Below are 10167 nucleotides of genomic sequence, written 5' to 3' on the forward strand. Positions count from 1 at the left end.
CTGCCATTCCGGGTCATCACATTACACTAAATACAGTGGTGAAAAAATTGATTTCTTCTCATGGCTTTGTTCCTTTCAATTATTTTCAAGGAACTGAAAGAGTATTGTATTTTGAGAATAAACATCATATGACTTAATTTTTCTTTATAATAGTTCAATGGTTTGCACTAGATTTCGTCTAGGAAATGAAATCTTTTAAAATAAAATATTATTGGCAGCAGCTGTCTGCTCCCAGACCCTGTGAGAGAGAGACCCAACCGCCTGGTCAGGTGGGCACTCCTGAGGCTGCAGAGCGGAAGAGACCACCAACACTGCTCACCCCTGCCCACATCCCTGGCCCAAGAGGAAACTGTATAAGGCCTCTGGGCTCCCGTGGGGGAGGGCCCAGGAGCGGCAGGACCCCTGCCTGAGACACCACTGGAACCTGAAGGAAACAGACCGGATAAACAGTTCTCTGCACCCAAATCCCATGGGAGGGAGAGCTAAACCTTCAGAGAGGCAGACAAGCCTGGGAAACCAGAAGAGACTGCTCTCTGTACATACATCTCGGACGCCAGAGGAAAACACCAAAGGCCATCTGGAACCTGGTGCACTGAAGCTCCCGGAAGGGGCGGCACAGGTCTTCCTGGTTGCTGCCCCTGCAGAGAGCCCCTGGGCAGCACCCCACGAGCGAACCTGAGCCTCGGGACCACAGGTAAGACCAAATTTTCTGCTGCAAGAAAGCTGCCTGGTGAGCTTGGGACACACGGAAGCAGAATTTCTCTAGAACCGGGCACGTTCTGTGTTTACCGGAAGTCCCACACCCTCGGATCCCGGCCTGCAGCAGCTCTCTGCTCCCAGACCCGGTGAGAGAGAGACCCAACCGCCTGGTCAGGTGGGCACTCCTGAGGCTGCAGAGCGGAGGAGACTACCAACACTGCTCACCCCTGCCCACATCCCTGGCCCAAGAGGAAACTGTATAGGGCCTCTGGGCTCCCGTGGGGGAGGGCCCAGGAGCGGCAGGACACCTGCCTGAGACACTGCCGGAACCTGAAAGAAACAGACCGGATAAACAGTTCTCTGCACCCAAATCCTGTGGGAGAGAGAGCTAAACCTTCAGAGAGGCAGACAAGCCTGGGAAACCAGAAGAGACTGCTCCCTGCACACACATCTCGGACGCCAGAGGAAAAAGCCAAAGACCATCTGGAACCCTGGTGCACTGAAGCTCCCGGAAGGGGAGGAACAGGTCTTCCTGGTTGCTGCCCCTGCAGAGAGCCCCTGGGCAGCACCCCACGAGCGAACTTGAGCCTCGGGACCACAGGTAAGACCAAATTTTCTGCTGCAAGAAAGCTGCCTGGTGAACTCAAGACACAGGCCCACAGGAACAGCTGAAGACCTGCAGAGAGGAAAAACTACACGCCCGAAAGCAGAACACTCTGTCCCCATAACTGACTGAAAGAGAGGAAAACAGGTCTACAGCACTTCTGGCACACAGGCTTATAGGACAGTCTAGCCACTGTCAGAAATAGCAGAACAAAGTAACACTAGAGATAATCTGATGGCAAGAGGCAAGCGCAGGAACCCAAGCAACAGAAAGCAAGACTACATGCCATCATCGGAGCCCAATTCCCCCACCAAAACAAACATGGAATTTCCAAACACACCAGAAAAGCAAGATCTAGTTTCAAAATCATATTTGATCATGATGCTGGAGGAATTCAAGAAAGACATGAACACACTTAGGGAAACACAGGAAAACATTAATAAACAAGTAGAAGCCTACAGAGAGGAATCGCAAAAATCCCTGAAAGAATTCCAGGAAAACACAATCAAACAGTTGAAGGAATTAAAAATGGAAATAGAAGCATTCAAGAAAGAACACATGGAAACAACCCTGGATATAGAAAACCAAAAGAAGAGACAAGGAGCTGTAGATACAAGCTTCACCAACAGAATACAAGAGATGGAAGAGAGAATATCAGGAGCAGAAGATTCCATAGAAATCATTGACTCAACTGTCAAAGATAATGTAAAGCGGAAAAAGCTACTGGTCCAAAACATACAGGAAATCCAGGACACAATGAGAAGATCAAACCTAAGGATAATAGGTATAGAAGAGAGTGAAGACTCCCAGCTCAAAGGACCAGTAAATATCTTCAACAAAATCATAGAAGAAAACTTCCCTAACCTAAAAAAAGTGATACCCATAGACATACAAGAAGCCTACAGAACTCCAAATAGATTGGACCAAAAAAGAAACACCTCCCATCACATAATTGTCAAAACACCAAACGCACAAAATAAAGAAAGAATATTAAAAGCAGTAAGGGAAAAAGGTCAAGTAACATATAAAGGGAGACCTATCAGAATCACACCAGACTTCTCGCCAGAAACTATGAAGGCCAGAAGATCCTGGACTGATGTCATACAGACCCTAAGAGAACACAAATGCCAGCCCAGGTTACTGTATCCAGCAAAACTCTCAATTAACATTGAAGGAGAAACCAAGATATTCCATGACAAAACCAAATTTACACAATATCTTTCTACAAATCCAGCACTACAAAGGATAATAAATGGTAAAGCCCAACATAAGGAGGCAAGCTATACCCTAGAAGAAGCAAGAAACTAATCGTCTTGGCAACAAAACAGAGAATGAAAGCACACAAACATAACCTCACATCCAAATATGAATATAAAGGGAAACAATAATCACTATTCCTTAATATCTCTCAATATCAATGGCCTCAACTCCCCAATAAAAAGACATAGATTAACAAACTGGATAGGCAACGAGGACCCTGCATTCTGCTGCCTACAGGAAACACACCTCAGAGACAAAGACAGACACTACCTCAGAGTGAAAGGCTGGAAAACAACTTTCCAAGCAAATGGTCAGAAAAGCAAGCTGGAGTAGCCATTCTAATATCAAATAAAATCAATTTCCAATTAAAAGTCATCAAAAAAGATAAGGAAGGGCACTTCATATTCATCAAAGGAAAAATCCACCAAGATGAACTCTCAATCCTAAATACCTATGCCCCAAATACAAGGGCACCTACATATGTAAAAGAAACCTTACTAAAGCTCAAAACACACATTGCACCTCACACAATAATAGTGGGAGATTTTAACACCCCACTCTCATCAATGGACAGATCATGGAAACAGAAATTAAACAGTGATGTCGACAGACTAAGAGAAGTCATGAGCCAAATGGACTTAACGGATATTTATAGAACATTCTATCCTAAAGCAAAAGGATATACCTTCTTCTCAGCTCCTCGTGGTACTTTCTCCAAAATTGACCATATAATTGGTCAAAAAACGGGCCTCAACAGGTACAGAAAGATAGAAATAATCCCATGCGTGCTATCGGACCACCACGGCCTAAAACTGGTCTTCAATAACAATAAGGGAAGAATGCCCACATATAGGTGGAAATTGAACAATGCTCTACTCAATGATAACCTGGTCAAGGAAGAAATAAAGAAAGATATTAAAAACTTTTTAGAATTTAATGAAAATGAAGATACAACATACTCAAACTTATGGGACACAATGAAAGCTGTGCTAAGAGGAAAACTCATAGCGCTGAGTGCCTGCAGAAAGAAACAGGAAAGAGCATATGTCAGCAGCTTGACAGCACACCTAAAAGCTCTAGAACAAAAAGAAGCAAATACACCCAGGAGGAGCAGAAGGCAGGAAATAATCAAACTCAGAGCTGAAATCAACCAAGTAGAAACAAAAAGGACCATAGAAAGAATCAACAGAACCAAAAGTTGGTTCTTTGAGAAAATCAACAAGATAGATAAACCCTTAGCCAGACTAACGAGAGGACACAGAGAGTGCGTCCAAATTAACAAAATCAGAAATGAAAAGGGAGACATAACTACAGATTCAGAGGAAATTCAAAAAATCATCAGATCTTACTATAAAAACCTATATTCAACAAAATTTGAAAATCTTCAGGAAATGGACAATTTCCTAGACAGATACCAGGTATCGAAGTTAAATCAGGAACAGATAAACCAGTTAAACAACCCCATAACTCCTAAGGAAATAGAAGCAGTCATTAAAGGTCTCCCAACCAAAAAGAGTCCAGGTCCAGACGGGTTTAGTGCAGAATTCTATCAAACCTTCATAGAAGACCTCATACCAATATTATCCAAACTATTCCACAAAATTGAAACAGATGGAGCCCTACCGAATTCCTTCTACGAAGCCACAATTACTTTTATACCTAAACCACACAAAGACACAACAAAGAAAGAGAACTTCAGACCAATTTCCCTTATGAATATCGACGCAAAAATACTCAAAAAAATTCTGGCAAACCGAATTCAAGAGCACATCAAAACAATCATCCACCATGATCAAGTAGGCTTCATCCCAGGCATGCAGGGATGGTTTAATATACGGAAAACCATCAACGTGATCCATTATATAAACAAACTGAAAGAACAGAACCACATGATCATTTCATTAGATGCTGAGAAAGCATTTGACAAAATTCAACACCCCTTCATGATAAAAGTCCTGGAAAGAATAGGAATTCAAGGCCCATACCTAAACATAGTAAAAGCCATATACAGCAAACCAGTTGCTAACATTAAAGTAAATGGAGAGAAACTTGAAGCAATCCCACTAAAATCAGGGACTAGACAAGGCCGCCCACTCTCTCCCTACTTATTCAATATAGTTCTTGAAGTTCTAGCCAGAGCAATCAGACAACAAAAGGAGGTCAAGGGGATACAGATCGGAAAAGAAGAAGTCAAAATATCACTATTTGCAGATGACATGATAGTATATTTAAGTGATCCCAAAAGTTCCACCAGAGAACTACTAAAGCTGATAAACAACTTCAGCAAAGTGGCTGGGTATAAAATTAACTCAAATAAATCAGTTGCCTTCCTCTATACAAAAGAGAAACAAGCCGAGAAAGAAATTAGGGAAACGACACCCTTCATAATAGACCCAAATAATATAAAGTACCTCGGTGTGACTTTAACCAAGCAAGTAAAAGATCTGTACAATAAGAACTTCAAGACACTGAGGAAAGAAATTGAAGAAGACCTCAGAAGATGGAAAGATCTCCCATGCTCATGGATTGGCAGGATTAATATAGTAAAAATGGCCATTTTACCAAAAGCAATCTACAGATTCAATGCAATCCCCATCAAAATACCAATCCAATTCTTCAAAGAGTTAGACAGAACAATTTGCAAATTCATCTGGAATAACAAAAAACCCAGGATAGCTAAAGCTATCCTCAACAATAAAAGGACTTCAGGGGGAATCACTATCCCTGAACTCAAGCAGTATTACAGAGCAATAGTGATAAAAACTGCATGGTATTGGTACAGAGACAGACAGATAGACCAATGGAATAGAATTGAAGACCCAGAAATGAACCCACACACCTATGGTCACTTGATTTTTGACAAAGGAGCCAAAACCATCCAATGGAAAAAAGATAGCATTTTCAGCAAATGGTGCTGGATCAACTGGAGGGCAACATGTAGAAGAATGCAGATCGATCCATGCTTATCACCCTGTACAAAGCTTAAGTCCAAGTGGATCAAGGACCTCCACATCAAACCAGACACACTCAAACTAATAGAAGAAAAATAAGGAAGCATCTGGAACACGTGGGCACTGGAAAAAATTTCCTGAACAAAACACCAATGGCTTATGCTCTAAGATCAAGAATCGACAAATGGGATCTCATAAAACTGCAAAGCTTCTGTAAGGCAAAGGACACTGTGGTTAGGACAAAACGGCAACCAACAGATTGGGAAAAGATCTTTATCAATCCTACAACAGATAGAGGCCTTATATCCAAAATATACAAAGAACTCAAGAAGTTAGACCGCAGGGAAACAAATAACCCTATTAAAAATTGGGGTTCAGAGCTAAACAAAGAATTCACAGCTGAGGAATGCCGAATGGCTGAGAAACACCTAAAGAAATGTTCAACATCTTTAGTCATAAGGGAAATGCAAATCAAAACAACCCTGAGATTTCACCTCACACCAGTGAGAATGGCTAAGATCAAAAACTCAGGTGACAGCAGATTCTGGCGAGGATGTGGAGAAAGAGGAACACTCCTCCATTGTTGGTGGGATTGCAGACTGGTAAGACCATTCTGGAAATCAGTCTGGAGGTTCCTCAGAAAATTGGACATTGAACTGCCTGAGGATCCAGCTATACCTCTCTTGGGCATATACCCAAAAGATGCCCCAACATATAAAAAAGACACGTGCTCCACTATGTTCATTGCAGCCTTATTTATAATAGCCAGAAGCTGGAAAGAACCCAGATGCCCTTCAACAGAGGAATGGATACAGAAAATGTGGTACATCTACACAATGGAATATTACTCAGCTATCAAAAACAACGAGTTTATGAAATTCGTAGGCAAATGGTTGGAACTGGAAAATATAATCCTGAGTGAGCTAACCCAATCACAGAAAGACATACATGGTATGCACTCATTGATAAGTGGCTATTAGCCCAAATGCTTGAATTACCCTAGATCCCTAGAACAAACGAAACTCAAGACTGATGATCAAAATGTGAATGCTTCAGTCCTTCTTTAAATGAGGAAAAAGAATACCCTTGGCAGGGAAGGGAGAGGCAAAGATTAAAACAGAGACTGAAGGAACACCCATTCAGAACCTGCCCCACATGTGGCCCATACATATATAGCCACCCAATTAGACAAGATGGATGAAGCAAAGAAGTGCAGACCGACAGGAGCCGGATGTAGATCGCTCCTGAGAGACACAGCCAGAATACAGCAAATACAGAGGCGAATGCCAGCAGCAAACCACTGAACTGAGAATAGGTCCCCCGTTGAAGGAATCAGAGAAAGAACTGGAAGAGCTTGAAGGGGCTCGAGACCCCATATGTACAACAATGCCAAGCAACCAGAGCTTCCAGGGACTAAGCCACTACCTAAAGACTATACATGGACTGACTGTGGACTCTGACCCCATAGGTAGCAATGAATATCCTAGTAAGAGCACCAGTGGAAGGGGAAGCCCTGGGTCCTGCTAAGACTGAACCCCCAGTGAACTAGACTGGTGGGGGGAGGGCAGCAATGGTGGGAGGGTTGGGAGGGGAACACCCATAAGGAAGGAGAGGGGGGAGGAGGATGTTTGCCTGGAAACCGGGAAAGGGAATAACACTCGAAATGTACATAAGAAATACTCAAGTTAATAAAAAAAATTAAAAAAAATAAAATAAAATATTATTGAACTCTCTACCTATACTGAGACCACTGGAGACAATTATAGCACCACAATTCTCTCTGGGAACTACAACAGGGCCATCGACAAAATAAATCTGTTTGTTCATTTACACAGTTTAGAGTACCCCAAATTATCCGATGTTTAATGGATAATTAAATTATTAATTTGATTAATCTAAGCATCAATTCAAGTTAGACATGCTGTAGAGGAATTTTATTCCAGCAACATGAAATAAATAAGAGATCACATCCGAAATCCTTCTATGTTTTTGTGATATGGCTGGAATGCAGACATGCCCTGGACTACAGTGTAATCCTGCTGGAATACCAACTTTCCCTTAGTATGTACATCTTTATTCTCAAACAATGAGTGCAAGATTATTTTATAGAAGGGAGCAGCAACGTTTCAATGTTTATATCTAATTAGATAGCAATTCCCTGAGTCAGCTTGGAGTTCAGTCATTTGAGATCTGAGATCTGTGAGTGCACTTCAAGGCAGTTTGATTCAGTACATTTCGTGCGGTTTGTTTGAATTCAGTCAATGCAGTGGGATGCATGTGAGTTTGGTTGAGTCAGTTCAGTTGAATGAATGCAGTGTAGAGGAGTGGGGTTCATTCATGAGTTTGTGCAGAAACAGTTAAAGCCAGAGAATATGACGGACCTAGAAAATTACAAATTGCCAGTTTCCTTGAGTCCAAGTAGAACTATTTTTATTGGATGTTTTATTTATTTACATTTCAAATGTTATCCCTTTTCCCAGTTTCCCCTCTGGAAAACCTCCATCCCATGCCCCCACCCCCTCCTTCCAGGAGGGTGTTCCTCCACCCACCCAACCACCCCTTTCTGCCTCCCTGCCCTGACAATCCCCTACACTGGGGCCTTGAGCCTTGACAGGACCAAGGGCCTCTGCTCCCAGTGATGCCCAATAAGGCCATCCTCTGCTACATATGGGGCTGGAGTTATGGGTGGCTCCACATGTAATCTTTGGTTGGTGGTTTAGACCCTGGGAGCTCTGGGGTGTCTGCTTGGTCAATATTGTTATTCTTCCTATGGGGTTGGAAACCCCCTCAGTTACCTCAGTCCTTTCTCTAACTCCTCCACTGGGGACACTGTTCTCAGTCCAATAGTTGGCAGTGAGCATCCGCCTCTGTATTTGTCATGCTCTGGCAGAGCCTCTCAAGAGACAGCTATATCAGGCTTCTCTCAGTATGCACCTCTTGGTGTCCCCAGTAGTGACTGGTTTTGGTGACAGCACGTGGGATGGATCCCCATGTGTGGCAGTCTAAATGGCCTTTCCTTCAGTCTCTGTTCCACACTTTGTCTCCATACCTCCTGTGAGTATTTTCTTCCCCCTTCTAAGAAGTACTGAAGCATCCACACTTTTGTCTTTCTTCTTGAGCTTCGTGTGATCTGTAAATTGTGTCTTGGGTATTCTGAGCTTTGGGCCTAATATCCACTTATCAATGTGTGCATATCATGTGTGTTGTTTGTTACTGCACTCAAGATGATATTTTCTAGTTCCTTCCATAAATCAATATTGGTAGATGTTAATACTCTCATTTATACCTGTCGCCTCTGTCTCCGTCCTGCAGAAAGAAGCGACACCACAACGTTCTTCTCAAAGCAGTTTATTCAGGAACCTTTCTTTCTGCATGCAAGCAGCAATCTCTCTTTTCTTCCCTTCCTCTCCTGTCCTCCCGAGCGCACTCCCTTATATCCTCCCTCAACTCTGTCTCTTCCATCCAGACTGCATAATCTCAGTTCATAGGTCCACGTCACATGGCCTGATCTTGCGTCATGGTGCGCCTGCGCAGCTCTCACAATGCACGTGGCTAGTTTCAGGTGTGTGAGGAAGTCAGGTGCTAGTCATGAGACTTAACTGCAGTCCCTGGCTCCATCTTGGGACTGCTGCCGCACCTGCTCCCCACATCCTTTGTGACTGTATAGCTCAGAATGGCTCACCATGATATAGCTATGGTAATTACATTACATTTTTGAGTAATAATTAATATCCTACTCCTTAATATCAGTGCTAAATCAGTTATTAATGAGGATCATGAGAAAAGTGAATTTTAAGTCAATTCAATTTCACTTTTCATGACTTGGTATATCTGTTACAGGGGTTGGAGAGATGGCTTGGAGGTTAAGAGCACTGACAGCTCTTCCAGAGGTCTTGAATTCAGTTACCAGCAATCACATGATGGCTCTCAACCATCTGTAATGGAATCAGATGCCCTCTTCTGGTGTGTCTGAAGACAGTGAGAGGGTACTCATGTATATAAAATAAATAAATCTTTATTATGATTTGATCTGATTGTTGTACATATTCATCTGTGTTCTGGCCTGAGTAAATGTACCTTTTAAACAGTAATAATGCAGACACAAAATCAACTTTTACATTTGTACATGTTTATCTCATGTCTGTTTTATCCTATTCTCCTTCATACAAGATATAATATCATTTAAAAAAAATTAGGACACAGTAAGTCTGAACTATATTTTGTAAATTTTAGATCAGAGAAATATAAGGCTCTAAGATAAATGACCGAATCGAGTTCAGGAAACTAACCAAGATCCCCAGATCAGGAAATTGTTTACAAATGCAAAATGTTACTAACAGGATTTGTTTGGGGCTACAGCTGTGTAAAGTACTGGCCCCATGTGATGGGATTTCCACCTTGTACTTTCCCATGAAATTCAGTGACATTGTGACTAGTACATTATTGAAGGATTCTCATAGGTGTGTATGGAAATCTGTTATTAAATCATTTTCATTATGGACTTAATACATAATTAAAGCTTGATCACCAGCATCAGGCTGAAACACAGGGTGTTTGCATTTTTCCTGGGGTGCTCTCATCTCAGTTGAGCTGATAAAAGTAACTTGAAGGGTTGATGTTCAGTGGCTGCTAAACAGAGACCCTTTGAGAGCT

At 42.2% G+C, this 10167-nt stretch overlaps 1 long non-coding RNA gene across 1 annotated transcript; it reads left to right on the plus strand.

The window, feature by feature from the left end:
• Positions 1–9073: 9073 nt before the first annotated feature.
• Positions 9074–9543, plus strand: LOC120095558 (uncharacterized). The gene is made up of 2 exons (XR_015633722.1): positions 9074–9211; positions 9355–9543. It is a non-coding gene; the product is annotated as an uncharacterized LOC120095558 (long non-coding RNA).
• Positions 9544–10167: the final 624 nt, after the last annotated feature.

This window comes from Rattus norvegicus, chromosome 11 (assembly GCF_021556685.1).
Source record: "Rattus norvegicus strain SHRSP/BbbUtx chromosome 11, alternate assembly SHRSP_T2T, whole genome shotgun sequence".
NCBI lineage: Eukaryota > Metazoa > Chordata > Mammalia > Rodentia > Muridae > Rattus > Rattus norvegicus.